This window comes from Gracilinanus agilis, chromosome 1, assembly GCF_016433145.1.
Source record: "Gracilinanus agilis isolate LMUSP501 chromosome 1, AgileGrace, whole genome shotgun sequence".
In the NCBI taxonomy this organism is placed as follows: Eukaryota; Metazoa; Chordata; class Mammalia; order Didelphimorphia; family Didelphidae; genus Gracilinanus; species Gracilinanus agilis.
This window is the reverse complement of record NC_058130.1, coordinates 291,224,553-291,230,006: the sequence shown is the minus strand read 5'-3', so window position 1 is coordinate 291,230,006 and position 5,454 is coordinate 291,224,553. Positions and strand designations below refer to the sequence as shown.

Below are 5,454 nucleotides of genomic sequence, written 5' to 3'. Positions count from 1 at the left end.
ACTTAGCTTAACAAGGCTTATCATCCTTCCACAGACTTTCTCTTTTGGGCTGATAGTACCATATTTAAAATTAATTTTAAAAATTTATAAATTAAATTAAAAATAAACCTGAAATTACCCAAGTTTTTCTTATTTAATTCATCCAGGACTAAGACAATATTAATAAAATTTTAAGATGGTTTAAATTTTTTTAATTATCATAATTATTTTTACTTAAATCAGACTGTATTTTTAAAATGAAATTTTATATCTGAATGAAATTATTTTGTCACTACTTATTTCATATTAAATTAATGCATTTCACATTTGGTAAGTCAAAACTGTACTTGCAGTTTTCTATAAGTAGTCAATATGCAAGACTAACTTTTCAATTGAGTAATTCCCCCAAAAAAGGTTGACCTAAAAGCAATATATGAAAAGTAAATATATTGGAGAACTTTCATCTGTAAAAACATTTTATACAACTATTTGCATAAATTTCTATAAAAGTTTAATATTATTGTTTTCAAACTGACTGGAATAAATTTTCCCACAATATAAAAATATGGATCCAATTAAGAGCCAGGAATGGAGAGCATATGTATGCACATATGTATGTATGTATGTATGTATGAATAAATATTCCCTTATATTTGTGGTTTCATATATCTATGATAGATCTTAGAATGTAGCACAGTAGGGGCTTTCTTGTATTCCAAAATAATGATTTACTCAACCATTTCCCAATTAATGGGTATTCCCTCACTTTCTAACTCTTTACTCCCCTTAAAAAGAGCTACTTTAGGACTAGTCAAGCCTCAGAAAGATGGCATCCTTGGAGCAGGCAGAGCCTACGAGCCAGCCTGGCTCTACCCCAGAAAATGAAAATGTGGTACCTCGGGAACCTCTTATTGCCACCGCAGTCAAGTTTCTACAAAATTCCCTGGTCCACCAAAGCCGACTTGCAACCAGAAGGATATTTCTTAAGAAAAAAGGACTGACAGATGAAGAGACTGACTTGGCTTTCTAGTAGTTGGTCACTGCTGCAGATGAGTCCCAGTCCTGGGCCCTTCCACCCAGATGGTGCCCCTCCTCCCTCCTCACCTCATGCCTCAGCCATACAACTCTACAGATTCTAGATGGCGAGATTATGGGGCTCTCACTATCATTATGGCAGGGATTGCCTTTGGCTTCCACCAGCTCTACAAGAAGTACCTGTTCCCTCTTCTCATGGGAGGCAAGGACAGGAAACAACTTCAGGGAATCGAAGCGAATATCTCATAGATGAGTGGCAGCACGATGCACAGTGACTCAGTTACAGGCAACATCAGCTTCTGTCCAAAAAATACTGATCCAGTAACAACAGAAAAAAACAGGATCTTACCCAGGAACTGGCTGCCTCCAAGGCCACACCGTGTCTACCAACTGGATCCTGGAGTCACAGAATATAAATGAACTCAAGTCCGAGATTAACTCCTTGAAAGGGCTCCTCCTGAACCGGAGGCAGTTCCTGCTGTCCCTGTTGGCCCCCAAGATCCCCTCGTGGCAGATCTCAGTGAAGTCATCGTAGCCCTCCAACCCCACCTTGGCCAACCACAATAGCAGCAGCAACATCTCCCCCATCAGCATCAAGTCATAGTCGTTGGTGAAGGAGAACCACAGCCCAGAGGATGCGTAGGGCAACTACCACCTGCTGGGCCCCGAGGAGGAGGCCAAGGCAGTCATCGACGTGAAGGGCCAGGTGCACATGGCAGTGCAGGGTGAGGAAGAGCAGCTCCATGACAAGGATGATGGCAACGCTGACTGCGAGTACCTCCGAGGGGGCAACAGGCAGATCAACGAGCAAGTGGAGAAGCTGCACAAGCCCGAGGCGGCCAGCAACGAGATCGACTAGGCTTCAAAGGCCCCAGCAGCTCCCGTGGCCCCCTAGGGCCGAGCCAAGGAGAGCAGAGGACAGAGCTGGGCCAGGGCCTCTGCTGCCCTGCTGAGCCCTACTCATCCTCTTCAGTCCCCACTCTCTACCGCCCCCCCCATTTCTCCGCCTTCTACTCAGCCTGGCCTTTGAGATATGTCGGGCACAGCCCCCGGGGGGCCTCATGACCACCTCCTCAGTGGGGGGAGGGGGGATGGTCCCCACCAGGCCCCCCACGCCCTCGTGACCTCTGAGGCTGCCCCCTCTCTGGTGGGCTCTGGAGGCATCCTAAGGCTAGCCTTCCTCCTCTGAGCTGGCCTTCTGGCCTGTCCCCCCACTCAGTGTGGCCTCATCATGTTCACAGCCAGCCCGGAGGGGATGCCACAGCCAAGCCCTCCCCCAACATCTGAGTCTGCCCTCGCTGAGAAAACCGAGCCAGAGTGTGTGATCATGTATAGATTCAGACTATAAATACAACTGTACGTACTTGTAATAAATGGGAGTTGCCACTATTTAAAAATAAATAAATAAAATAAAAAGAGCTACTTTAAATATCTTTGTATATGTAGGTCCTTCCCTTTTTTTTTAATCTCTTTGAGAAACAAACCTAGTAATGGTATTTCTGGGTCAAAGGATAGGTATTGTCTTATAGCCCTTTGGTCATAGGTCCAAATTGTTCCCTAAGTAAATCAATTCACAACTTCCCCAACAATACATTTCTGTCTTCAATTTCCCATATGCTCTCCGAGTTTTATCCTTTTCCTTTTCTGTCATAATAGCCAATCTTATAGGTATGGGGTGTATGGAAAATATATGTAAGGTAATGGGGTCACCAGGTATATTATAAAGAAACTAAGTGGTTGGTGGGAACACACTCTGGGATTTATGAGAGACTGGACCAGGATGGAGAGACTAGAGTTTATTGGATTCCCACAGGAATGCAGTTGATCTTACTGTCACTCAGCTTCCACTAGGCCAGAGTATAGTAACAGGCTAACAAGGTAAAAGGGACTTAACAGCTTTAATTATATTTGACTAAAAGGTGGGAAAGGGATTTCTATACTTAAAATCCAAAGGATAAAACCACAGGGCAATGGGAGGACTTATTCTATTCTTATCTAAGTGATCTAAACTAACAGGGCCCAAGGAGCTATAAATGGAGTCTTTGCCTCAGACCTGGAACCTACCAGGCTTGAGTACAGTTAGGGGCTTTTGTGGCTTTGGGATTCTCACTGCAATCCACTGATGATCTCTGGATGCCAGGAGCTAAAGTTGTCTCTGGAACCAAGCAATGAGGGTTTTGCTTGAAGCACTGTCCACCAGAACTCAAACTTCTCCTCCTCCCTTGGCTCTGTAGATCTTGTCCTTTTTGCTAGATGCCACACCACACAGGATCCCAGGGAAAATCAGGATGCAAGATGTCCTTTGCTCTGAGGTCTCCCAGGCTGGCAACAGTTTTTGCCCACCACTCATGGAGTCCTCACTCAGGGCACAGACACACTTCCTCCTCCCTCATTCCATCCTGGAATTCCCAGCTCCAGCTCCTTCCTGCTATGTACTTAATTCCTAATCACTAGCTAATCTAATCTTCCTCACAACAGGTGGTACCTCAAGAGTTGTTTTAATAGTGATTTAGAGCATTTTTGCATTAATATCCAGGACTTTAATTACATTGACTGAGAAATGAGATTTTGGTCTTTAGTTTTTTTTCTTCCCTTTTGGTTTCCTTGACTTGGGAATCCGTACCATATTTGTGTCATAAAAAGAATTTGATAAGACACCTTCTTTGCTTATTTTGTCAAATAGTTCGTAGAGTATTGGAATTAGTTTCTCCTTTAAAAATCTGGATGCTACATCATTTGGTGCATAAATATTTAATATTGATACTACTTCATTGTTTATCATACCTTTTAGCAAAATGTAATTTACTTCCTCATCTCTTTTAATCAGATCAATTTTTACTTTAGCTTTGTCCAATATTATAGTGTTGCTCCTTGATCTATTGTCTCTCCTGGATCTATTTTCCATGTCTGTTATTTTATCAATGAGATATTTCATGTTTTCTGTTTTTTTCATTTGTTTGATTTTGTTTTATTGTTTTTTGATGTCTTATGAAATCATTAGTTTCTAGTTGCTTAGTTCTAATTTTTAAGGTCTGATTTTCCTCCATCAGCTTTTGGGTCTTCTTTTTCATTTCTTCTTGCATTGTGTTCTTTTCTCTTCCCCACATTTCCTCTGCCTTTTTTAATTGGTTTTTAAAGCCTTTTTTGAGCTCTTTAAGAATCTGAGTCCAATCCATATTTTTCTTTGGGACTTTGTATGTGTTTCCTTTCCTTTCATTATCCCCTTCTATGTGTGTACCTTGCTCATTGTCTTCATAAAAATTCTTTATGTTGAAGGAGCCGGACGAACTTCTCTGCTTGGCCTTGTTGCTGCTGCTGGCATTTTTCCTTTGCAGCTTAGCACTGCTTGGATCCCCTTTGCTGCCCTCCACGGTACACGATGCACCGGAGGGGCTGCTGAGTTAGACGGGCCCACACACAGGCTGGCAGAAGAGACGTGTCCAGTTCCTACTGGATTTAAGCTGGGGATTCGGTGCGCAGGCTGGCTGAAGGAGATGGGGTCGGCAGGGCACGTTCTTCTTGCGGGAGGTAATCATGGGGCCCCCAGGCTCTGGCAAGGGAACCGTGTCATCCCGCATCATCAAACATTTCAACTTGAAGCATCTCTCCAGCGGGGACCTTCTCTGGGACAACATGAATAAGGGAACAGAAATTGGTGTGCTTGCCAAGACCTTCATTGATCTTCCCCTGATGATGTCATGACTTGGCTGGCTCTGCGTGAACTGAAAAATCTAGCTCAGTATAGTTGGTTATTGGATTGTTTCCCCAGGACTGTCCCACAAGCTGAAGCTCTGGACAAAGTCCATCAGATAGATACAGTGATTGATCTGAATGTACCCTTTGAGATTATTAAGCAACGTCTTACCTCTTGCTGGATTCATCCAAGTTCTGGTTGAGTTTACAACACAGAATTCAACCCTCCCAAAAAAATTGGCATTGATGATTTTACTGGAGAGCCTCTTATACAGCGTGAAGATGATAAACCAGAAACCATTACCAAGAGACTAAAGGCTTATGAAGCCGAAACAAAACCTGTTCTGGCGTATTACTGGAACAAAGGTGTGTTGGAAACTTTTTCTGGAACAGAAACCAATAAGATCTGGCCCCAAATATGTGCTTTCCTCCAAACAAAACTGCCAGATGTAAGCGAGAAAGAAACATTGACGCCCTGAAGAGTAATATATCATCAGAAGAGGAGCAGGAAACTAGTTTGCATTGTCAAGGAGCTTCTGAATGATGGTTTCCTGATACATATGAATTCTCCTAAGATCATGATCTACTCTCATTTTTGCTATTTTTCCTGGACACTAAGCAATGGTTTGAACATGTTACTTTCTTAAATTCTTATTTTAGTGACCTGGTTTTCATCTCCTGGTGGTTTATGTAGTTTTTTTAAAAAATCCTATTTATGGATCTAATCATGCTTCATTTTGTAAAATG

At 42.6% G+C, this 5,454-nt stretch overlaps 2 pseudogenes; both read left to right on the top strand.

The window, feature by feature from the left end:
• The first annotated feature begins 805 nt into the window (after positions 1 to 805).
• Positions 806 to 1,873, top strand: LOC123251048 (annotated as a pseudogene).
• A 2,666-nt stretch (positions 1,874 to 4,539) lies between these two features.
• LOC123231367 lies at positions 4,540 to 5,186 on the top strand (annotated as a pseudogene).
• Positions 5,187 to 5,454: the final 268 nt, after the last annotated feature.